At 46.8% G+C, this 23,635-nt stretch overlaps 14 non-coding genes and 1 pseudogene across 14 annotated transcripts; all 15 read right to left on the reverse strand.

The window, feature by feature from the left end:
* Window positions 1–567: 567 nt before the first annotated feature.
* LOC142281277 (U2 spliceosomal RNA) lies at window positions 568–758 on the reverse strand. Its single transcript, XR_012743404.1, has one exon. It is a non-coding gene; the product is annotated as a U2 spliceosomal RNA (small nuclear RNA).
* Window positions 759–2,144: 1,386 nt separating this feature from the next.
* Window positions 2,145–2,337, reverse strand: LOC142281290 (U2 spliceosomal RNA). Its single transcript, XR_012743417.1, has one exon. It is a non-coding gene; the product is annotated as a U2 spliceosomal RNA (small nuclear RNA).
* A 2,189-nt stretch (window positions 2,338–4,526) lies between these two features.
* Window positions 4,527–4,717, reverse strand: LOC142281288 (U2 spliceosomal RNA). Its single transcript, XR_012743415.1, has one exon. It is a non-coding gene; the product is annotated as a U2 spliceosomal RNA (small nuclear RNA).
* A 1,387-nt stretch (window positions 4,718–6,104) lies between these two features.
* LOC142281294 (U2 spliceosomal RNA) lies at window positions 6,105–6,295 on the reverse strand. The gene has a single exon (XR_012743419.1). It is a non-coding gene; the product is annotated as a U2 spliceosomal RNA (small nuclear RNA).
* A 1,387-nt stretch (window positions 6,296–7,682) lies between these two features.
* LOC142281295 (U2 spliceosomal RNA) lies at window positions 7,683–7,873 on the reverse strand. The gene has a single exon (XR_012743420.1). It is a non-coding gene; the product is annotated as a U2 spliceosomal RNA (small nuclear RNA).
* A 1,387-nt stretch (window positions 7,874–9,260) lies between these two features.
* On the reverse strand, window positions 9,261–9,456 carry LOC142281292 (U2 spliceosomal RNA). The gene has a single exon (XR_012743418.1). It is a non-coding gene; the product is annotated as a U2 spliceosomal RNA (small nuclear RNA).
* Window positions 9,457–10,140: 684 nt separating this feature from the next.
* LOC142281293 (U2 spliceosomal RNA) lies at window positions 10,141–10,267 on the reverse strand (annotated as a pseudogene).
* A 1,387-nt stretch (window positions 10,268–11,654) lies between these two features.
* On the reverse strand, window positions 11,655–11,845 carry LOC142281296 (U2 spliceosomal RNA). Its single transcript, XR_012743421.1, has one exon. It is a non-coding gene; the product is annotated as a U2 spliceosomal RNA (small nuclear RNA).
* Window positions 11,846–13,232: 1,387 nt separating this feature from the next.
* Window positions 13,233–13,423, reverse strand: LOC142281278 (U2 spliceosomal RNA). Its single transcript, XR_012743405.1, has one exon. It is a non-coding gene; the product is annotated as a U2 spliceosomal RNA (small nuclear RNA).
* A 1,387-nt stretch (window positions 13,424–14,810) lies between these two features.
* LOC142281279 (U2 spliceosomal RNA) lies at window positions 14,811–15,001 on the reverse strand. Its single transcript, XR_012743406.1, has one exon. It is a non-coding gene; the product is annotated as a U2 spliceosomal RNA (small nuclear RNA).
* Window positions 15,002–16,388: 1,387 nt separating this feature from the next.
* LOC142281280 (U2 spliceosomal RNA) lies at window positions 16,389–16,579 on the reverse strand. Its single transcript, XR_012743407.1, has one exon. It is a non-coding gene; the product is annotated as a U2 spliceosomal RNA (small nuclear RNA).
* A 1,387-nt stretch (window positions 16,580–17,966) lies between these two features.
* LOC142281281 (U2 spliceosomal RNA) lies at window positions 17,967–18,157 on the reverse strand. The gene has a single exon (XR_012743408.1). It is a non-coding gene; the product is annotated as a U2 spliceosomal RNA (small nuclear RNA).
* A 1,387-nt stretch (window positions 18,158–19,544) lies between these two features.
* LOC142281282 (U2 spliceosomal RNA) lies at window positions 19,545–19,735 on the reverse strand. The gene has a single exon (XR_012743409.1). It is a non-coding gene; the product is annotated as a U2 spliceosomal RNA (small nuclear RNA).
* Window positions 19,736–21,122: 1,387 nt separating this feature from the next.
* LOC142281283 (U2 spliceosomal RNA) lies at window positions 21,123–21,313 on the reverse strand. The gene has a single exon (XR_012743410.1). It is a non-coding gene; the product is annotated as a U2 spliceosomal RNA (small nuclear RNA).
* A 1,387-nt stretch (window positions 21,314–22,700) lies between these two features.
* On the reverse strand, window positions 22,701–22,891 carry LOC142281284 (U2 spliceosomal RNA). The gene has a single exon (XR_012743411.1). It is a non-coding gene; the product is annotated as a U2 spliceosomal RNA (small nuclear RNA).
* Window positions 22,892–23,635: the final 744 nt, after the last annotated feature.

The following is a 23,635-nucleotide window of genomic DNA, read 5'->3' on the forward strand; positions in this document are numbered from 1 at the left end:
AAACATTCATCACCCATGACTTTCCCCAATTGAGCTCAGAAGCTCAATGTCTATCATGACCTCTCTTTTAGAATGTCCAAGAGCAAGCAAACTATTCCTCCAGGAGAGGGCGCCAACAGACTACTAAAGAGATCATCATTACTCAAAGAAAACCCCAAAAACCAATGCATGATAGGAATAAACAGGTAACTTTCTTTGGAGTGGAAGCGGAGAGATCGCACCAGATGCCAATTCTAGATGTTATCACACCTGTGGTCACTGCAGCAGCAGGTGAATCCACTTTGTCCAAAAGGGATCTATTCCATTCAATTGCAAATGATCTAGATAAGACAGAGAACTGCAGCACGGGGACATAGCCGAGTTGGTCAGGTTGAGTGGTGATGAGTTTGCTATTTGGATGAATAAAGAAAGTCAAAAGTGTGAAAGATAAAAAACAAAAGGAGGAAGTGTGAAAAGTGAATGGGCCAAATTGAGGTGCATATGAAGACGTATGCTTTCTTCCAATTCATTAAATCGGGCTAATATGAATCAGGTGAATTGAGTTCTGCTTTTGGAAACTGGGTTAAGAAGGGGTGCACCGTTCCTGGAGGTACTGCAATACCAGGTCAATGCGTGGAGTGGACAGAGCAAGCTCTTTTTCCATCTCCCTGTTCTAAAAATCCATTTAATATATGGTCCCCAGATAGGGGACGTATCAGATATTAAACTGATAAGAACAGATACTACACTTGATCTTAGCCAAAAGGCCGAGAAGCGATAACCAGAATTGGTTTGGGCCTCGAGTGGCACCCTGGCCTATGCCGGACACATCTTAGGGAGAGAGAGCGAGAGGGAGACAAACCCACGCCTACACAAGACATTTTGTCACCCAAGCCAACCCTTGAAAAGGCTGCTTTGCAGAGCCAAAACAAGAAGAATGGTGCGTTTTGCAGCCGCCGCCCACTGCAATGAATCTGAATAACTCCTCCTTTAGGGCGCAAGCAACTCCCCTCCCCCTTGCAGTCTTTCCAATTCACGATACAAAAAGACGGACAGGACAGGTTGCCTGACTTTCCGTCACTGCCACCCTTTGCCATCCTTACCCGTAGAAAGCCCTTTCATCATCCCCAAACCCTAATCTTTTCCCTTTCCTTCCCAGCCCCCAAACCCTGCCCTCTGTACCTTTCTCACCACCCGCTTCCCTTCTCCTGTCATCCCCCTACCACCCGGGAAAAAAAGAGATTGCCCCCTCCTTCCACTAGCCCACCCTCCCACCCAAAGAACAACTTCTTCTGCGCAGCTTGTTTTCTAGGCAGCAGCGCTATTGTGATGTCATCGGGGGGCATTGTGACAAGCCGCCAGTGTTCCGTCTCTTCATGTTGTGCACAGTTCAAACGGAAAATACATCAACAGGCAGACTACAGAAAAGCTTACTATCAAAGGTTAGAGGGGGGCTTTCTCAGAGGGCTTTTTACAGTTTTTCTATTCCCAATTAGCCGTTTAAGTGTACTTATTGAAAGTAGTAATTCTTTCATAGGCCGCCCTTTCTTAGTATTTGACGTTCCTTATATTGCGGTATGAGGCTTCGCAGTAGGTTGCAAACATTCATCACCCATGACTTTCCCCAATTGAGCTCAGAAGCTCAATGTCTATCATGACCTCTCTTTTAGAATGTCCAAGAGCAAGCAAACTATTCCTCCAGGAGAGGGCGCCAACAGACTACTAAAGAGATCATCATTACTCAAAGAAAACCCCAAAAACCAATGCATGATAGGAATAAACAGGTAACTTTCTTTGGAGTGGAAGCGGAGAGATCGCACCAGATGCCAATTCTAGATGTTATCACACCTGTGGTCACTGCAGCAGCAGGTGAATCCACTTTGTCCAAAAGGGATCTATTCCATTCAATTGCAAATGATCTAGATAAGACAGAGAACTGCAGCACGGGGACATAGCCGAGTTGGTCAGGTTGAGTGGTGATGAGTTTGCTATTTGGATGAATAAAGAAAGTCAAAAGTGTGAAAGATAAAAAACAAAAGGAGGAAGTGTGAAAAGTGAATGGGCCAAATTGAGGTGCATATGAAGACGTATGCTTTCTTCCAATTCATTAAATCGGGCTAATATGAATCAGGTGAATTGAGTTCTGCTTTTGGAAACTGGTTAAGAAGGGGTGCACCGTTCCTGGAGGTACTGCAATACCAGGTCAATGCGTGGAGTGGACAGAGCAAGCTCTTTTTCCATCTCCCTGTTCTAAAAATCCATTTAATATATGGTCCCCAGATAGGGGACGTATCAGATATTAAACTGATAAGAACAGATTTTTGATTTAATGAAGCTTTCCAAAGCACCACAAAAAATGCATGACCGAAGTCACACCAAAAACAGTGCAAAGGCTAGGATTCGTGTGGACCCCACCGTGAGGAGAGGGTCCCCAAAAATCAACCCCGTCCCTCCGAGCCAGAAGGCCACAGCAAGGGTCAGGGATCTTCGGTGCTCTCCCAAGCCGAAGCCTGGTTGAGCCTTGTCGTTGCTCCCAGCGTCCACCCAGGCATCTTACCCAAGTGGAGTAGAGAGCTACTAGTTGTTGGTTTCGCAGCCGAAACTGCCCGGACCGTCAACCGGTGTTGGTTTCTCAGCCCAAGGCTAACCGGACCTCCAACCGGGTGTTGGTTTCTCAGCCGAAGCTGACCCAGACCTCCAACCGGGTGTTGGTTTCTCAGCCGAAGCTGACCCAGACCTCCAACCGGGTGTTAGTTTCTCAGCCCAAAGCTGACCAGACCTCCGACCGGGATTATAAAAATTTCCCTTCCTAGCCAGAAGGCCGGGATAGGGTAATATGCTCAAAAAGTATGAAAAGGCAAGGTACGGTGTGCTACAGAGCCCAAGGCTTGCCGGGGTCCCAAGCCAGCAAGCTCAGACTCACTCCAGGGTCGTCAGTCCTGGGGCACGTTGTACCATAGCCCCCCACCCTTACTCAGTCTAATAGCCTCGATCCTGGTAGGGCCATGTTTTCCTCTAGATGAATATACTATCCACCCAGAGTACTAGCAAGCGCAACCTTCCAGTGTGCATTGTATCATTGTACTAAGGTGGCCTGGAGCTTAAACCACCTCTTCGAACAACACTACACTTGATCTTAGCCAAAAGGCCGAGAAGCGATAACCAGAATTGGTTTGGGCCTCGAGTGGCACCCTGGCCTATGCCGGACACATCTTAGGGAGAGAGAGCGAGAGGGAGACAAACCCACGCCTACACAAGACATTTTGTCACCCAAGCCAACCCTTGAAAAGGCTGCTTTGCAGAGCCAAAACAAGAAGAATGGTGCGTTTTGCAGCCGCCGCCCACTGCAATGAATCTGAATAACTCCTCCTTTAGGGCGCAAGCAACTCCCCTCCCCCTTGCAGTCTTTCCAATTCACGATACAAAAAGACGGACAGGACAGGTTGCCTGACTTTCCGTCACTGCCACCCTTTGCCATCCTTACCCGTAGAAAGCCCTTTCATCATCCCCAAACCCTAATCTTTTCCCTTTCCTTCCCAGCCCCCAAACCCTGCCCTCTGTACCTTTCTCACCACCCGCTTCCCTTCTCCTGTCATCCCCCTACCACCCGGGAAAAAAAGAGATTGCCCCCTCCTTCCACTAGCCCACCCTCCCACCCAAAGAACAACTTCTTCTGCGCAGCTTGTTTTCTAGGCAGCAGCGCTATTGTGATGTCATCGGGGGGCATTGTGACAAGCCGCCAGTGTTCCGTCTCTTCATGTTGTGCACAGTTCAAACGGAAAATACATCAACAGGCAGACTACAGAAAAGCTTACTATCAAAGGTTAGAGGGGGGCTTTCTCAGAGGGCTTTTTACAGTTTTTCTATTCCCAATTAGCCGTTTAAGTGTACTTATTGAAAGTAGTAATTCTTTCATAGGCCGCCCTTTCTTAGTATTTGACGTTCCTTATATTGCGGTATGAGGCTTCGCAGTAGGTTGCAAACATTCATCACCCATGACTTTCCCCAATTGAGCTCAGAAGCTCAATGTCTATCATGACCTCTCTTTTAGAATGTCCAAGAGCAAGCAAACTATTCCTCCAGGAGAGGGCGCCAACAGACTACTAAAGAGATCATCATTACTCAAAGAAAACCCCAAAAACCAATGCATGATAGGAATAAACAGGTAACTTTCTTTGGAGTGGAAGCGGAGAGATCGCACCAGATGCCAATTCTAGATGTTATCACACCTGTGGTCACTGCAGCAGCAGGTGAATCCACTTTGTCCAAAAGGGATCTATTCCATTCAATTGCAAATGATCTAGATAAGACAGAGAACTGCAGCACGGGGACATAGCCGAGTTGGTCAGGTTGAGTGGTGATGAGTTTGCTATTTGGATGAATAAAGAAAGTCAAAAGTGTGAAAGATAAAAAACAAAAGGAGGAAGTGTGAAAAGTGAATGGGCCAAATTGAGGTGCATATGAAGACGTATGCTTTCTTCCAATTCATTAAATCGGGCTAATATGAATCAGGTGAATTGAGTTCTGCTTTTGGAAACTGGGTTAAGAAGGGGTGCACCGTTCCTGGAGGTACTGCAATACCAGGTCAATGCGTGGAGTGGACAGAGCAAGCTCTTTTTCCATCTCCCTGTTCTAAAAATCCATTTAATATATGGTCCCCAGATAGGGGACGTATCAGATATTAAACTGATAAGAACAGATACTACACTTGATCTTAGCCAAAAGGCCGAGAAGCGATAACCAGAATTGGTTTGGGCCTCGAGTGGCACCCTGGCCTATGCCGGACACATCTTAGGGAGAGAGAGCGAGAGGGAGACAAACCCACGCCTACACAAGACATTTTGTCACCCAAGCCAACCCTTGAAAAGGCTGCTTTGCAGAGCCAAAACAAGAAGAATGGTGCGTTTTGCAGCCGCCGCCCACTGCAATGAATCTGAATAACTCCTCCTTTAGGGCGCAAGCAACTCCCCTCCCCCTTGCAGTCTTTCCAATTCACGATACAAAAAGACGGACAGGACAGGTTGCCTGACTTTCCGTCACTGCCACCCTTTGCCATCCTTACCCGTAGAAAGCCCTTTCATCATCCCCAAACCCTAATCTTTTCCCTTTCCTTCCCAGCCCCCAAACCCTGCCCTCTGTACCTTTCTCACCACCCGCTTCCCTTCTCCTGTCATCCCCCTACCACCCGGGAAAAAAAGAGATTGCCCCCTCCTTCCACTAGCCCACCCTCCCACCCAAAGAACAACTTCTTCTGCGCAGCTTGTTTTCTAGGCAGCAGCGCTATTGTGATGTCATCGGGGGGCATTGTGACAAGCCGCCAGTGTTCCGTCTCTTCATGTTGTGCACAGTTCAAACGGAAAATACATCAACAGGCAGACTACAGAAAAGCTTACTATCAAAGGTTAGAGGGGGGCTTTCTCAGAGGGCTTTTTACAGTTTTTCTATTCCCAATTAGCCGTTTAAGTGTACTTATTGAAAGTAGTAATTCTTTCATAGGCCGCCCTTTCTTAGTATTTGACGTTCCTTATATTGCGGTATGAGGCTTCGCAGTAGGTTGCAAACATTCATCACCCATGACTTTCCCCAATTGAGCTCAGAAGCTCAATGTCTATCATGACCTCTCTTTTAGAATGTCCAAGAGCAAGCAAACTATTCCTCCAGGAGAGGGCGCCAACAGACTACTAAAGAGATCATCATTACTCAAAGAAAACCCCAAAAACCAATGCATGATAGGAATAAACAGGTAACTTTCTTTGGAGTGGAAGCGGAGAGATCGCACCAGATGCCAATTCTAGATGTTATCACACCTGTGGTCACTGCAGCAGCAGGTGAATCCACTTTGTCCAAAAGGGATCTATTCCATTCAATTGCAAATGATCTAGATAAGACAGAGAACTGCAGCACGGGGACATAGCCGAGTTGGTCAGGTTGAGTGGTGATGAGTTTGCTATTTGGATGAATAAAGAAAGTCAAAAGTGTGAAAGATAAAAAACAAAAGGAGGAAGTGTGAAAAGTGAATGGGCCAAATTGAGGTGCATATGAAGACGTATGCTTTCTTCCAATTCATTAAATCGGGCTAATATGAATCAGGTGAATTGAGTTCTGCTTTTGGAAACTGGGTTAAGAAGGGGTGCACCGTTCCTGGAGGTACTGCAATACCAGGTCAATGCGTGGAGTGGACAGAGCAAGCTCTTTTTCCATCTCCCTGTTCTAAAAATCCATTTAATATATGGTCCCCAGATAGGGGACGTATCAGATATTAAACTGATAAGAACAGATACTACACTTGATCTTAGCCAAAAGGCCGAGAAGCGATAACCAGAATTGGTTTGGGCCTCGAGTGGCACCCTGGCCTATGCCGGACACATCTTAGGGAGAGAGAGCGAGAGGGAGACAAACCCACGCCTACACAAGACATTTTGTCACCCAAGCCAACCCTTGAAAAGGCTGCTTTGCAGAGCCAAAACAAGAAGAATGGTGCGTTTTGCAGCCGCCGCCCACTGCAATGAATCTGAATAACTCCTCCTTTAGGGCGCAAGCAACTCCCCTCCCCCTTGCAGTCTTTCCAATTCACGATACAAAAAGACGGACAGGACAGGTTGCCTGACTTTCCGTCACTGCCACCCTTTGCCATCCTTACCCGTAGAAAGCCCTTTCATCATCCCCAAACCCTAATCTTTTCCCTTTCCTTCCCAGCCCCCAAACCCTGCCCTCTGTACCTTTCTCACCACCCGCTTCCCTTCTCCTGTCATCCCCCTACCACCCGGGAAAAAAAGAGATTGCCCCCTCCTTCCACTAGCCCACCCTCCCACCCAAAGAACAACTTCTTCTGCGCAGCTTGTTTTCTAGGCAGCAGCGCTATTGTGATGTCATCGGGGGGCATTGTGACAAGCCGCCAGTGTTCCGTCTCTTCATGTTGTGCACAGTTCAAACGGAAAATACATCAACAGGCAGACTACAGAAAAGCTTACTATCAAAGGTTAGAGGGGGGCTTTCTCAGAGGGCTTTTTACAGTTTTTCTATTCCCAATTAGCCGTTTAAGTGTACTTATTGAAAGTAGTAATTCTTTCATAGGCCGCCCTTTCTTAGTATTTGACGTTCCTTATATTGCGGTATGAGGCTTCGCAGTAGGTTGCAAACATTCATCACCCATGACTTTCCCCAATTGAGCTCAGAAGCTCAATGTCTATCATGACCTCTCTTTTAGAATGTCCAAGAGCAAGCAAACTATTCCTCCAGGAGAGGGCGCCAACAGACTACTAAAGAGATCATCATTACTCAAAGAAAACCCCAAAAACCAATGCATGATAGGAATAAACAGGTAACTTTCTTTGGAGTGGAAGCGGAGAGATCGCACCAGATGCCAATTCTAGATGTTATCACACCTGTGGTCACTGCAGCAGCAGGTGAATCCACTTTGTCCAAAAGGGATCTATTCCATTCAATTGCAAATGATCTAGATAAGACAGAGAACTGCAGCACGGGGACATAGCCGAGTTGGTCAGGTTGAGTGGTGATGAGTTTGCTATTTGGATGAATAAAGAAAGTCAAAAGTGTGAAAGATAAAAAACAAAAGGAGGAAGTGTGAAAAGTGAATGGGCCAAATTGAGGTGCATATGAAGACGTATGCTTTCTTCCAATTCATTAAATCGGGCTAATATGAATCAGGTGAATTGAGTTCTGCTTTTGGAAACTGGGTTAAGAAGGGGTGCACCGTTCCTGGAGGTACTGCAATACCAGGTCAATGCGTGGAGTGGACAGAGCAAGCTCTTTTTCCATCTCCCTGTTCTAAAAATCCATTTAATATATGGTCCCCAGATAGGGGACGTATCAGATATTAAACTGATAAGAACAGATACTACACTTGATCTTAGCCAAAAGGCCGAGAAGCGATAACCAGAATTGGTTTGGGCCTCGAGTGGCACCCTGGCCTATGCCGGACACATCTTAGGGAGAGAGAGCGAGAGGGAGACAAACCCACGCCTACACAAGACATTTTGTCACCCAAGCCAACCCTTGAAAAGGCTGCTTTGCAGAGCCAAAACAAGAAGAATGGTGCGTTTTGCAGCCGCCGCCCACTGCAATGAATCTGAATAACTCCTCCTTTAGGGCGCAAGCAACTCCCCTCCCCCTTGCAGTCTTTCCAATTCACGATACAAAAAGACGGACAGGACAGGTTGCCTGACTTTCCGTCACTGCCACCCTTTGCCATCCTTACCCGTAGAAAGCCCTTTCATCATCCCCAAACCCTAATCTTTTCCCTTTCCTTCCCAGCCCCCAAACCCTGCCCTCTGTACCTTTCTCACCACCCGCTTCCCTTCTCCTGTCATCCCCCTACCACCCGGGAAAAAAAGAGATTGCCCCCTCCTTCCACTAGCCCACCCTCCCACCCAAAGAACAACTTCTTCTGCGCAGCTTGTTTTCTAGGCAGCAGCGCTATTGTGATGTCATCGGGGGGCATTGTGACAAGCCGCCAGTGTTCCGTCTCTTCATGTTGTGCACAGTTCAAACGGAAAATACATCAACAGGCAGACTACAGAAAAGCTTACTATCAAAGGTTAGAGGGGGGCTTTCTCAGAGGGCTTTTTACAGTTTTTCTATTCCCAATTAGCCGTTTAAGTGTACTTATTGAAAGTAGTAATTCTTTCATAGGCCGCCCTTTCTTAGTATTTGACGTTCCTTATATTGCGGTATGAGGCTTCGCAGTAGGTTGCAAACATTCATCACCCATGACTTTCCCCAATTGAGCTCAGAAGCTCAATGTCTATCATGACCTCTCTTTTAGAATGTCCAAGAGCAAGCAAACTATTCCTCCAGGAGAGGGCGCCAACAGACTACTAAAGAGATCATCATTACTCAAAGAAAACCCCAAAAACCAATGCATGATAGGAATAAACAGGTAACTTTCTTTGGAGTGGAAGCGGAGAGATCGCACCAGATGCCAATTCTAGATGTTATCACACCTGTGGTCACTGCAGCAGCAGGTGAATCCACTTTGTCCAAAAGGGATCTATTCCATTCAATTGCAAATGATCTAGATAAGACAGAGAACTGCAGCACGGGGACATAGCCGAGTTGGTCAGGTTGAGTGGTGATGAGTTTGCTATTTGGATGAATAAAGAAAGTCAAAAGTGTGAAAGATAAAAAACAAAAGGAGGAAGTGTGAAAAGTGAATGGGCCAAATTGAGGTGCATATGAAGACGTATGCTTTCTTCCAATTCATTAAATCGGGCTAATATGAATCAGGTGAATTGAGTTCTGCTTTTGGAAACTGGGTTAAGAAGGGGTGCACCGTTCCTGGAGGTACTGCAATACCAGGTCAATGCGTGGAGTGGACAGAGCAAGCTCTTTTTCCATCTCCCTGTTCTAAAAATCCATTTAATATATGGTCCCCAGATAGGGGACGTATCAGATATTAAACTGATAAGAACAGATTTTGATTTAATGAAGCTTTCCAAAGCACCGCAAAAAATGCATGACCGAAGTCACACCAAAAACAGTGCAAAGGCTAGGATTCGTGTGGACCCCTCCGTGAGGAGAGGGTCCCCAAAAATCAACCCCGTCCCTCCGAGCCAGAAGGCCACAGCAAGGGTCAGGGATCTTCGGTGCTCCCCCAAGCCGAAGCCTGGTTGAGCCTTGTCGTTGCTCCCAGCGTCCACCCAGGCATCTTACCCAAGTGGAGTAGAGAGCTACTAGTTGTTGGTTTCGCAGCCGAAACTGCCCGGACCGTCAACCGGTGTTGGTTTCTCAGCCCAAGGCTAACCGGACCTCCAACCGGGTGTTGGTTTCTCAGCCGAAGCTGACCCGGACCTCCAACCGGGTGTTGGTTTCTCAGCCGAAGCTGACCCAGACCTCCAACCGGGTGTTGGTTTCTCAGCCGAAGCTGACCCGGACCTCCAACCGGGTGTTGGTTTCTCAGCCCAAAGCTGAACGGACCTCCGACCATGATTATAAAAATTTCCCTTCCTAGCCAGAAGGCCGGGATAGAGCAATATGCTCAGAAAGTATGAAAGGGCAAGGTACGGTGTGCTACAGAGCCCAAGGCTCGCCGGGGTCCCAAGCCAGCAAGCTCAGACTCACTCCAGGGTCGTCAGTCCTGGGGCACATTGCACCATAGCCCCCACACTTACTCAGTCTAATAGCCTCGATCCTGGTAGGGCCATGTTTTCCTCTAGATGAATATACTATACATCAAGAGTACTAGCAAGCGCAACCTTCCAGTGTGCATTGCATCTGCCGAGCCTCACAGATACTACACTTGATCTTAGCCAAAAGGCCGAGAAGCGATAACCAGAATTGGTTTGGGCCTCGAGTGGCACCCTGGCCTATGCCGGACACATCTTAGGGAGAGAGAGCGAGAGGGAGACAAACCCACGCCTACACAAGACATTTTGTCACCCAAGCCAACCCTTGAAAAGGCTGCTTTGCAGAGCCAAAACAAGAAGAATGGTGCGTTTTGCAGCCGCCGCCCACTGCAATGAATCTGAATAACTCCTCCTTTAGGGCGCAAGCAACTCCCCTCCCCCTTGCAGTCTTTCCAATTCACGATACAAAAAGACGGACAGGACAGGTTGCCTGACTTTCCGTCACTGCCACCCTTTGCCATCCTTACCCGTAGAAAGCCCTTTCATCATCCCCAAACCCTAATCTTTTCCCTTTCCTTCCCAGCCCCCAAACCCTGCCCTCTGTACCTTTCTCACCACCCGCTTCCCTTCTCCTGTCATCCCCCTACCACCCGGGAAAAAAAGAGATTGCCCCCTCCTTCCACTAGCCCACCCTCCCACCCAAAGAACAACTTCTTCTGCGCAGCTTGTTTTCTAGGCAGCAGCGCTATTGTGATGTCATCGGGGGGCATTGTGACAAGCCGCCAGTGTTCCGTCTCTTCATGTTGTGCACAGTTCAAACGGAAAATACATCAACAGGCAGACTACAGAAAAGCTTACTATCAAAGGTTAGAGGGGGGCTTTCTCAGAGGGCTTTTTACAGTTTTTCTATTCCCAATTAGCCGTTTAAGTGTACTTATTGAAAGTAGTAATTCTTTCATAGGCCGCCCTTTCTTAGTATTTGACGTTCCTTATATTGCGGTATGAGGCTTCGCAGTAGGTTGCAAACATTCATCACCCATGACTTTCCCCAATTGAGCTCAGAAGCTCAATGTCTATCATGACCTCTCTTTTAGAATGTCCAAGAGCAAGCAAACTATTCCTCCAGGAGAGGGCGCCAACAGACTACTAAAGAGATCATCATTACTCAAAGAAAACCCCAAAAACCAATGCATGATAGGAATAAACAGGTAACTTTCTTTGGAGTGGAAGCGGAGAGATCGCACCAGATGCCAATTCTAGATGTTATCACACCTGTGGTCACTGCAGCAGCAGGTGAATCCACTTTGTCCAAAAGGGATCTATTCCATTCAATTGCAAATGATCTAGATAAGACAGAGAACTGCAGCACGGGGACATAGCCGAGTTGGTCAGGTTGAGTGGTGATGAGTTTGCTATTTGGATGAATAAAGAAAGTCAAAAGTGTGAAAGATAAAAAACAAAAGGAGGAAGTGTGAAAAGTGAATGGGCCAAATTGAGGTGCATATGAAGACGTATGCTTTCTTCCAATTCATTAAATCGGGCTAATATGAATCAGGTGAATTGAGTTCTGCTTTTGGAAACTGGGTTAAGAAGGGGTGCACCGTTCCTGGAGGTACTGCAATACCAGGTCAATGCGTGGAGTGGACAGAGCAAGCTCTTTTTCCATCTCCCTGTTCTAAAAATCCATTTAATATATGGTCCCCAGATAGGGGACGTATCAGATATTAAACTGATAAGAACAGATACTACACTTGATCTTAGCCAAAAGGCCGAGAAGCGATAACCAGAATTGGTTTGGGCCTCGAGTGGCACCCTGGCCTATGCCGGACACATCTTAGGGAGAGAGAGCGAGAGGGAGACAAACCCACGCCTACACAAGACATTTTGTCACCCAAGCCAACCCTTGAAAAGGCTGCTTTGCAGAGCCAAAACAAGAAGAATGGTGCGTTTTGCAGCCGCCGCCCACTGCAATGAATCTGAATAACTCCTCCTTTAGGGCGCAAGCAACTCCCCTCCCCCTTGCAGTCTTTCCAATTCACGATACAAAAAGACGGACAGGACAGGTTGCCTGACTTTCCGTCACTGCCACCCTTTGCCATCCTTACCCGTAGAAAGCCCTTTCATCATCCCCAAACCCTAATCTTTTCCCTTTCCTTCCCAGCCCCCAAACCCTGCCCTCTGTACCTTTCTCACCACCCGCTTCCCTTCTCCTGTCATCCCCCTACCACCCGGGAAAAAAAGAGATTGCCCCCTCCTTCCACTAGCCCACCCTCCCACCCAAAGAACAACTTCTTCTGCGCAGCTTGTTTTCTAGGCAGCAGCGCTATTGTGATGTCATCGGGGGGCATTGTGACAAGCCGCCAGTGTTCCGTCTCTTCATGTTGTGCACAGTTCAAACGGAAAATACATCAACAGGCAGACTACAGAAAAGCTTACTATCAAAGGTTAGAGGGGGGCTTTCTCAGAGGGCTTTTTACAGTTTTTCTATTCCCAATTAGCCGTTTAAGTGTACTTATTGAAAGTAGTAATTCTTTCATAGGCCGCCCTTTCTTAGTATTTGACGTTCCTTATATTGCGGTATGAGGCTTCGCAGTAGGTTGCAAACATTCATCACCCATGACTTTCCCCAATTGAGCTCAGAAGCTCAATGTCTATCATGACCTCTCTTTTAGAATGTCCAAGAGCAAGCAAACTATTCCTCCAGGAGAGGGCGCCAACAGACTACTAAAGAGATCATCATTACTCAAAGAAAACCCCAAAAACCAATGCATGATAGGAATAAACAGGTAACTTTCTTTGGAGTGGAAGCGGAGAGATCGCACCAGATGCCAATTCTAGATGTTATCACACCTGTGGTCACTGCAGCAGCAGGTGAATCCACTTTGTCCAAAAGGGATCTATTCCATTCAATTGCAAATGATCTAGATAAGACAGAGAACTGCAGCACGGGGACATAGCCGAGTTGGTCAGGTTGAGTGGTGATGAGTTTGCTATTTAGATGAATAAAGAAAGTCAAAAGTGTGAAAGATAAAAAACAAAAGGAGGAAGTGTGAAAAGTGAATGGGCCAAATTGAGGTGCATATGAAGACGTATGCTTTCTTCCAATTCATTAAATCGGGCTAATATGAATCAGGTGAATTGAGTTCTGCTTTTGGAAACTGGGTTAAGAAGGGGTGCACCGTTCCTGGAGGTACTGCAATACCAGGTCAATGCGTGGAGTGGACAGAGCAAGCTCTTTTTCCATCTCCCTGTTCTAAAAATCCATTTAATATATGGTCCCCAGATAGGGGACGTATCAGATATTAAACTGATAAGAACAGATACTACACTTGATCTTAGCCAAAAGGCCGAGAAGCGATAACCAGAATTGGTTTGGGCCTCGAGTGGCACCCTGGCCTATGCCGGACACATCTTAGGGAGAGAGAGCGAGAGGGAGACAAACCCACGCCTACACAAGACATTTTGTCACCCAAGCCAACCCTTGAAAAGGCTGCTTTGCAGAGCCAAAACAAGAAGAATGGTGCGTTTTGCAGCCGCCGCCCACTGCAATGAATCTGAATAACTCCTCCTTTAGGGCGCAAGCAACTCCCCTCCCCCTTGCAGTCTTTCCAATTCACGATACAAAAAGACGGACAGGACAGGTTGCCTGACTTTCCGTCACTGCCACCCTTTGCCATCCTTACCCGTAGAAAGCCCTTTCATCATCCCCAAACCCTAATCTTTTCCCTTTCCTTCCCAGCCCCCAAACCCTGCCCTCTGTACCTTTCTCACCACCCGCTTCCCTTCTCCTGTCATCCCCCTACCACCCGGGAAAAAAAGAGATTGCCCCCTCCTTCCACTAGCCCACCCTCCCACCCAAAGAACAACTTCTTCTGCGCAGCTTGTTTTCTAGGCAGCAGCGCTATTGTGATGTCATCGGGGGGCATTGTGACAAGCCGCCAGTGTTCCGTCTCTTCATGTTGTGCACAGTTCAAACGGAAAATACATCAACAGGCAGACTACAGAAAAGCTTACTATCAAAGGTTAGAGGGGGGCTTTCTCAGAGGGCTTTTTACAGTTTTTCTATTCCCAATTAGCCGTTTAAGTGTACTTATTGAAAGTAGTAATTCTTTCATAGGCCGCCCTTTCTTAGTATTTGACGTTCCTTATATTGCGGTATGAGGCTTCGCAGTAGGTTGCAAACATTCATCACCCATGACTTTCCCCAATTGAGCTCAGAAGCTCAATGTCTATCATGACCTCTCTTTTAGAATGTCCAAGAGCAAGCAAACTATTCCTCCAGGAGAGGGCGCCAACAGACTACTAAAGAGATCATCATTACTCAAAGAAAACCCCAAAAACCAATGCATGATAGGAATAAACAGGTAACTTTCTTTGGAGTGGAAGCGGAGAGATCGCACCAGATGCCAATTCTAGATGTTATCACACCTGTGGTCACTGCAGCAGCAGGTGAATCCACTTTGTCCAAAAGGGATCTATTCCATTCAATTGCAAATGATCTAGATAAGACAGAGAACTGCAGCACGGGGACATAGCCGAGTTGGTCAGGTTGAGTGGTGATGAGTTTGCTATTTGGATGAATAAAGAAAGTCAAAAGTGTGAAAGATAAAAAACAAAAGGAGGAAGTGTGAAAAGTGAATGGGCCAAATTGAGGTGCATATGAAGACGTATGCTTTCTTCCAATTCATTAAATCGGGCTAATATGAATCAGGTGAATTGAGTTCTGCTTTTGGAAACTGGGTTAAGAAGGGGTGCACCGTTCCTGGAGGTACTGCAATACCAGGTCAATGCGTGGAGTGGACAGAGCAAGCTCTTTTTCCATCTCCCTGTTCTAAAAATCCATTTAATATATGGTCCCCAGATAGGGGACGTATCAGATATTAAACTGATAAGAACAGATACTACACTTGATCTTAGCCAAAAGGCCGAGAAGCGATAACCAGAATTGGTTTGGGCCTCGAGTGGCACCCTGGCCTATGCCGGACACATCTTAGGGAGAGAGAGCGAGAGGGAGACAAACCCACGCCTACACAAGACATTTTGTCACCCAAGCCAACCCTTGAAAAGGCTGCTTTGCAGAGCCAAAACAAGAAGAATGGTGCGTTTTGCAGCCGCCGCCCACTGCAATGAATCTGAATAACTCCTCCTTTAGGGCGCAAGCAACTCCCCTCCCCCTTGCAGTCTTTCCAATTCACGATACAAAAAGACGGACAGGACAGGTTGCCTGACTTTCCGTCACTGCCACCCTTTGCCATCCTTACCCGTAGAAAGCCCTTTCATCATCCCCAAACCCTAATCTTTTCCCTTTCCTTCCCAGCCCCCAAACCCTGCCCTCTGTACCTTTCTCACCACCCGCTTCCCTTCTCCTGTCATCCCCCTACCACCCGGGAAAAAAAGAGATTGCCCCCTCCTTCCACTAGCCCACCCTCCCACCCAAAGAACAACTTCTTCTGCGCAGCTTGTTTTCTAGGCAGCAGCGCTATTGTGATGTCATCGGGGGGCATTGTGACAAGCCGCCAGTGTTCCGTCTCTTCATGTTGTGCACAGTTCAAACGGAAAATACATCAACAGGCAGACTACAGAAAAGCTTACTATCAAAGGTTAGAGGGGGGCTTTCTCAGAGGGCTTTTTACAGTTTTTCTATTCCCAATTAGCCGTTTAAGTGTACTTATTGAAAGTAGTAATTCTTTCATAGGCCGCCCTTTCTTAGTATTTGACGTTCCTTATATTGCGGTATGAGGCTTCGCAGTAGGTTGCAAACATTCATCACCCATGACTTTCCCCAATTGAGCTCAGAAGCTCAATGTCTATCATGACCTCTCTTTTAGAATGTCCAAGAGCAAGCAAACTATTCCTCCAGGAGAGGGCGCCAACAGACTACTAAAGAGATCATCATTACTCAAAGAAAACCCCAAAAACCAATGCATGATAGGAATAAACAGGTAACTTTCTTTGGAGTGGAAGCGGAGAGATCGCACCAGATGCCAATTCTAGATGTTATCACACCTGTGGTCACTGCAGCAGCAGGTGAATCCACTTTGTCCAAAAGGGATCTATTCCATTCAATTGCAAATGATCTAGATAAGACAGAGAACTGCAGCACGGGGACATAGCCGAGTTGGTCAGGTTGAGTGGTGATGAGTTTGCTATTTGGATGAATAAAGAAAGTCAAAAGTGTGAAAGATAAAAAACAAAAGGAGGAAGTGTGAAAAGTGAATGGGCCAAATTGAGGTGCATATGAAGACGTATGCTTTCTTCCAATTCATTAAATCGGGCTAATATGAATCAGGTGAATTGAGTTCTGCTTTTGGAAACTGGGTTAAGAAGGGGTGCACCGTTCCTGGAGGTACTGCAATACCAGGTCAATGCGTGGAGTGGACAGAGCAAGCTCTTTTTCCATCTCCCTGTTCTAAAAATCCATTTAATATATGGTCCCCAGATAGGGGACGTATCAGATATTAAACTGATAAGAACAGATACTACACTTGATCTTAGCCAAAAGGCCGAGAAGCGATAACCAGAATTGGTTTGGGCCTCGAGTGGCACCCTGGCCTATGCCGGACACATCTTAGGGAGAGAGAGCGAGAGGGAGACAAACCCACGCCTACACAAGACATTTTGTCACCCAAGCCAACCCTTGAAAAGGCTGCTTTGCAGAGCCAAAACAAGAAGAATGGTGCGTTTTGCAGCCGCCGCCCACTGCAATGAATCTGAATAACTCCTCCTTTAGGGCGCAAGCAACTCCCCTCCCCCTTGCAGTCTTTCCAATTCACGATACAAAAAGACGGACAGGACAGGTTGCCTGACTTTCCGTCACTGCCACCCTTTGCCATCCTTACCCGTAGAAAGCCCTTTCATCATCCCCAAACCCTAATCTTTTCCCTTTCCTTCCCAGCCCCCAAACCCTGCCCTCTGTACCTTTCTCACCACCCGCTTCCCTTCTCCTGTCATCCCCCTACCACCCGGGAAAAAAAGAGATTGCCCCCTCCTTCCACTAGCCCACCCTCCCACCCAAAGAACAACTTCTTCTGCGCAGCTTGTTTTCTAGGCAGCAGCGCTATTGTGATGTCATCGGGGGGCATTGTGACAAGCCGCCAGTGTTCCGTCTCTTCATGTTGTGCACAGTTCAAACGGAAAATACATCAACAGGCAGACTACAGAAAAGCTTACTATCAAAGGTTAGAGGGGGGCTTTCTCAGAGGGCTTTTTACAGTTTTTCTATTCCCAATTAGCCGTTTAAGTGTACTTATTGAAAGTAGTAATTCTTTCATAGGCCGCCCTTTCTTAGTATTTGACGTTCCTTATATTGCGGTATGAGGCTTCGCAGTAGGTTGCAAACATTCATCACCCATGACTTTCCCCAATTGAGCTCAGAAGCTCAATGTCTATCATGACCTCTCTTTTAGAATGTCCAAGAGCAAGCAAACTATTCCTCCAGGAGAGGGCGCCAACAGACTACTAAAGAGATCATCATTACTCAAAGAAAACCCCAAAAACCAATGCATGATAGGAATAAACAGGTAACTTTCTTTGGAGTGGAAGCGGAGAGATCGCACCAGATGCCAATTCTAGATGTTATCACACCTGTGGTCACTGCAGCAGCAGGTGAATCCACTTTGTCCAAAAGGGATCTATTCCATTCAATTGCAAATGATCTAGATAAGACAGAGAACTGCAGCACGGGGACATAGCCGAGTTGGTCAGGTTGAGTGGTGATGAGTTTGCTATTTGGATGAATAAAGAAAGTCAAAAGTGTGAAAGATAAAAAACAAAAGGAGGAAGTGTGAAAAGTGAATGGGCCAAATTGAGGTGCATATGAAGACGTATGCTTTCTTCCAATTCATTAAATCGGGCTAATATGAATCAGGTGAATTGAGTTCTGCTTTTGGAAACTGGGTTAAGAAGGGGTGCACCGTTCCTGGAGGTACTGCAATACCAGGTCAATGCGTGGAGTGGACAGAGCAAGCTCTTTTTCCATCTCCCTGTTCTAAAAATCCATTTAATATATGGTCCCCAGATAGGGGACGTATCAGATATTAAACTGATAAGAACAGATACTACACTTGATCTTAGCCAAAAGGCCGAGAAGCGATAACCAGAATTGGTTTGGGCCTCGAGTGGCACCCTGGCCTATGCCGGACACATCTTAGGGAGAGAGAGCGAGAGGGAGACAAACCCACGCCTACACAAGACATTTTGTCACCCAAGCCAACCCTTGAAAAGGCTGCTTTGCAGAGCCAAAACAAGAAGAATGGTGCGTTTTGCAGCCGCCGCCCACTGCAATGAATCTGAATAACTCCTCCTTTAGGGCGCAAGCAACTCCCCTCCCCCTTGCAGTCTTTCCAATTCACGATACAAAAAGACGGACAGGACAGGTTGCCTGACTTTCCGTCACTGCCACCCTTTGCCATCCTTACCCGTAGAAAGCCCTTTCATCATCCCCAAACCCTAATCTTTTCCCTTTCCTTCCCAGCCCCCAAACCCTGCCCTCTGTACCTTTCTCACCACCCGCTTCCCTTCTCCTGTCATCCCCCTACCACCCGGGAAAAAAAGAGATTGCCCCCTCCTTCCACTAGCCCACCCTCCCACCCAAAGAACAACTTCTTCTGCGCAGCTTGTTTTCTAGGCAGCAGCGCTATTGTGATGTCATCGGGGGGCATTGTGACAAGCCGCCAGTGTTCCGTCTCTTCATGTTGTGCACAGTTCAAACGGAAAATACATCAACAGGCAGACTACAGAAAAGCTTACTATCAAAGGTTAGAGGGGGGCTTTCTCAGAGGGCTTTTTACAGTTTTTCTATTCCCAATTAGCCGTTTAAGTGTACTTATTGAAAGTAGTAATTCTTTCATAGGCCGCCCTTTCTTAGTATTTGACGTTCCTTATATTGCGGTATGAGGCTTCGCAGTAGGTTGCAAACATTCATCACCCATGACTTTCCCCAATTGAGCTCAGAAGCTCAATGTCTATCATGACCTCTCTTTTAGAATGTCCAAGAGCAAGCAAACTATTCCTCCAGGAGAGGGCGCCAACAGACTACTAAAGAGATCATCATTACTCAAAGAAAACCCCAAAAACCAATGCATGATAGGAATAAACAGGTAACTTTCTTTGGAGTGGAAGCGGAGAGATCGCACCAGATGCCAATTCTAGATGTTATCACACCTGTGGTCACTGCAGCAGCAGGTGAATCCACTTTGTCCAAAAGGGATCTATTCCATTCAATTGCAAATGATCTAGATAAGACAGAGAACTGCAGCACGGGGACATAGCCGAGTTGGTCAGGTTGAGTGGTGATGAGTTTGCTATTTGGATGAATAAAGAAAGTCAAAAGTGTGAAAGATAAAAAACAAAAGGAGGAAGTGTGAAAAGTGAATGGGCCAAATTGAGGTGCATATGAAGACGTATGCTTTCTTCCAATTCATTAAATCGGGCTAATATGAATCAGGTGAATTGAGTTCTGCTTTTGGAAACTGGGTTAAGAAGGGGTGCACCGTTCCTGGAGGTACTGCAATACCAGGTCAATGCGTGGAGTGGACAGAGCAAGCTCTTTTTCCATCTCCCTGTTCTAAAAATCCATTTAATATATGGTCCCCAGATAGGGGACGTATCAGATATTAAACTGATAAGAACAGATACTACACTTGATCTTAGCCAAAAGGCCGAGAAGCGATAACCAGAATTGGTTTGGGCCTCGAGTGGCACCCTGGCCTATGCCGGACACATCTTAGGGAGAGAGAGCGAGAGGGAGACAAACCCACGCCTACACAAGACATTTTGTCACCCAAGCCAACCCTTGAAAAGGCTGCTTTGCAGAGCCAAAACAAGAAGAATGGTGCGTTTTGCAGCCGCCGCCCACTGCAATGAATCTGAATAACTCCTCCTTTAGGGCGCAAGCAACTCCCCTCCCCCTTGCAGTCTTTCCAATTCACGATACAAAAAGACGGACAGGACAGGTTGCCTGACTTTCCGTCACTGCCACCCTTTGCCATCCTTACCCGTAGAAAGCCCTTTCATCATCCCCAAACCCTAATCTTTTCCCTTTCCTTCCCAGCCCCCAAACCCTGCCCTCTGTACCTTTCTCACCACCCGCTTCCCTTCTCCTGTCATCCCCCTACCACCCGGGAAAAAAAGAGATTGCCCCCTCCTTCCACTAGCCCACCCTCCCACCCAAAGAACAACTTCTTCTGCGCAGCTTGTTTTCTAGGCAGCAGCGCTATTGTGATGTCATCGGGGGGCATTGTGACAAGCCGCCAGTGTTCCGTCTCTTCATGTTGTGCACAGTTCAAACGGAAAATACATCAACAGGCAGACTACAGAAAAGCTTACTATCAAAGGTTAGAGGGGGGCTTTCTCAGAGGGCTTTTTACAGTTTTTCTATTCCCAATTAGCCGTTTAAGTGTACTTATTGAAAGTAGTAATTCTTTCATAGGCCGCCCTTTCTTAGTATTTGACGTTCCTTATATTGCGGTATGAGGCTTCGCAGTAGGTTGCAAACATTCATCACCCATGACTTTCCCCAATTGAGCTCAGAAGCTCAATGTCTATCATGACCTCTCTTTTAGAATGTCCAAGAGCAAGCAAACTATTCCTCCAGGAGAGGGCGCCAACAGACTACTAAAGAGATCATCATTACTCAAAGAAAACCCCAAAAACCAATGCATGATAGGAATAAACAGGTAACTTTCTTTGGAGTGGAAGCGGAGAGATCGCACCAGATGCCAATTCTAGATGTTATCACACCTGTGGTCACTGCAGCAGCAGGTGAATCCACTTTGTCCAAAAGGGATCTATTCCATTCAATTGCAAATGATCTAGATAAGACAGAGAACTGCAGCACGGGGACATAGCCGAGTTGGTCAGGTTGAGTGGTGATGAGTTTGCTATTTGGATGAATAAAGAAAGTCAAAAGTGTGAAAGATAAAAAACAAAAGGAGGAAGTGTGAAAAGTGAATGGGCCAAATTGAGGTGCATATGAAGACGTATGCTTTCTTCCAATTCATTAAATCGGGCTAATATGAATCAGGTGAATTGAGTTCTGCTTTTGGAAACTGGGTTAAGAAGGGGTGCACCGTTCCTGGAGGTACTGCAATACCAGGTCAATGCGTGGAGTGGACAGAGCAAGCTCTTTTTCCATCTCCCTGTTCTAAAAATCCATTTAATATATGGTCCCCAGATAGGGGACGTATCAGATATTAAACTGATAAGAACAGATACTACACTTGATCTTAGCCAAAAGGCCGAGAAGCGATAACCAGAATTGGTTTGGGCCTCGAGTGGCACCCTGGCCTATGCCGGACACATCTTAGGGAGAGAGAGCGAGAGGGAGACAAACCCACGCCTACACAAGACATTTTGTCACCCAAGCCAACCCTTGAAAAGGCTGCTTTGCAGAGCCAAAACAAGAAGAATGGTGCGTTTTGCAGCCGCCGCCCACTGCAATGAATCTGAATAACTCCTCCTTTAGGGCGCAAGCAACTCCCCTCCCCCTTGCAGTCTTTCCAATTCACGATACAAAAAGACGGACAGGACAGGTTGCCTGACTTTCCGTCACTGCCACCCTTTGCCATCCTTACCCGTAGAAAGCCCTTTCATCATCCCCAAACCCTAATCTTTTCCCTTTCCTTCCCAGCCCCCAAACCCTGCCCTCTGTACCTTTCTCACCACCCGCTTCCCTTCTCCTGTCATCCCCCTACCACCCGGGAAAAAAAGAGATTGCCCCCTCCTTCCACTAGCCCACCCTCCCACCCAAAGAACAACTTCTTCTGCGCAGCTTGTTTTCTAGGCAGCAGCGCTATTGTGATGTCATCGGGGGGCATTGTGACAAGCCGCCAGTGTTCCGTCTCTTCATGTTGTGCACAGTTCAAACGGAAAATACATCAACAGGCAGACTACAGAAAAGCTTACTATCAAAGGTTAGAGGGGGGCTTTCTCAGAGGGCTTTTTACAGTTTTTCTATTCCCAATTAGCCGTTTAAGTGTACTTATTGAAAGTAGTAATTCTTTCATAGGCCGCCCTTTCTTAGTATTTGACGTTCCTTATATTGCGGTATGAGGCTTCGCAGTAGGTTGCAAACATTCATCACCCATGACTTTCCCCAATTGAGCTCAGAAGCTCAATGTCTATCATGACCTCTCTTTTAGAATGTCCAAGAGCAAGCAAACTATTCCTCCAGGAGAGGGCGCCAACAGACTACTAAAGAGATCATCATTACTCAAAGAAAACCCCAAAAACCAATGCATGATAGGAATAAACAGGTAACTTTCTTTGGAGTGGAAGCGGAGAGATCGCACCAGATGCCAATTCTAGATGTTATCACACCTGTGGTCACTGCAGCAGCAGGTGAATCCACTTTGTCCAAAAGGGATCTATTCCATTCAATTGCAAATGATCTAGATAAGACAGAGAACTGCAGCACGGGGACATAGCCGAGTTGGTCAGGTTGAGTGGTGATGAGTTTGCTATTTGGATGAATAAAGAAAGTCAAAAGTGTGAAAGATAAAAAACAAAAGGAGGAAGTGTGAAAAGTGAATGGGCCAAATTGAGGTGCATATGAAGACGTATGCTTTCTTCCAATTCATTAAATCGGGCTAATATGAATCAGGTGAATTGAGTTCTGCTTTTGGAAACTGGGTTAAGAAGGGGTGCACCGTTCCTGGAGGTACTGCAATACCAGGTCAATGCGTGGAGTGGACAGAGCAAGCTCTTTTTCCATCTCCCTGTTCTAAAAATCCATTTAATATATGGTCCCCAGATAGGGGACGTATCAGATATTAAACTGATAAGAACAGATACTACACTTGATCTTAGCCAAAAGGCCGAGAAGCGATAACCAGAATTGGTTTGGGCCTCGAGTGGCACCCTGGCCTATGCCGGACACATCTTAGGGAGAGAGAGCGAGAGGGAGACAAACCCACGCCTACACAAGACATTTTGTCACCCAAGCCAACCCTTGAAAAGGCTGCTTTGCAGAGCCAAAACAAGAAGAATGGTGCGTTTTGCAGCCGCCGCCCACTGCAATGAATCTGAATAACTCCTCCTTTAGGGCGCAAGCAACTCCCCTCCCCCTTGCAGTCTTTCCAATTCACGATACAAAAAGACGGACAGGACAGGTTGCCTGACTTTCCGTCACTGCCACCCTTTGCCATCCTTACCCGTAGAAAGCCCTTTCATCATCCCCAAACCCTAATCTTTTCCCTTTCCTTCCCAGCCCCCAAACCCTGCCCTCTGTACCTTTCTCACCACCCGCTTCCCTTCTCCTGTCATCCCCCTACCACCCGGGAAAAAAAGAGATTGCCCCCTCCTTCCACTAGCCCACCCTCCCACCCAAAGAACAACTTCTTCTGCGCAGCTTGTTTTCTAGGCAGCAGCGCTATTGTGATGTCATCGGGGGGCATTGTGACAAGCCGCCAGTGTTCCGTCTCTTCATGTTGTGCACAGTTCAAACGGAAAATACATCAACAGGCAGACTACAGAAAAGCTTACTATCAAAGGTTAGAGGGGGGCTTTCTCAGAGGGCTTTTTACAGTTTTTCTATTCCCAATTAGCCGTTTAAGTGTACTTATTGAAAGTAG

Source organism: Anomaloglossus baeobatrachus, unplaced genomic scaffold (assembly GCF_048569485.1).
Source record: "Anomaloglossus baeobatrachus isolate aAnoBae1 unplaced genomic scaffold, aAnoBae1.hap1 Scaffold_4684, whole genome shotgun sequence".
Classification (NCBI taxonomy): domain Eukaryota; kingdom Metazoa; phylum Chordata; class Amphibia; order Anura; family Aromobatidae; genus Anomaloglossus; species Anomaloglossus baeobatrachus.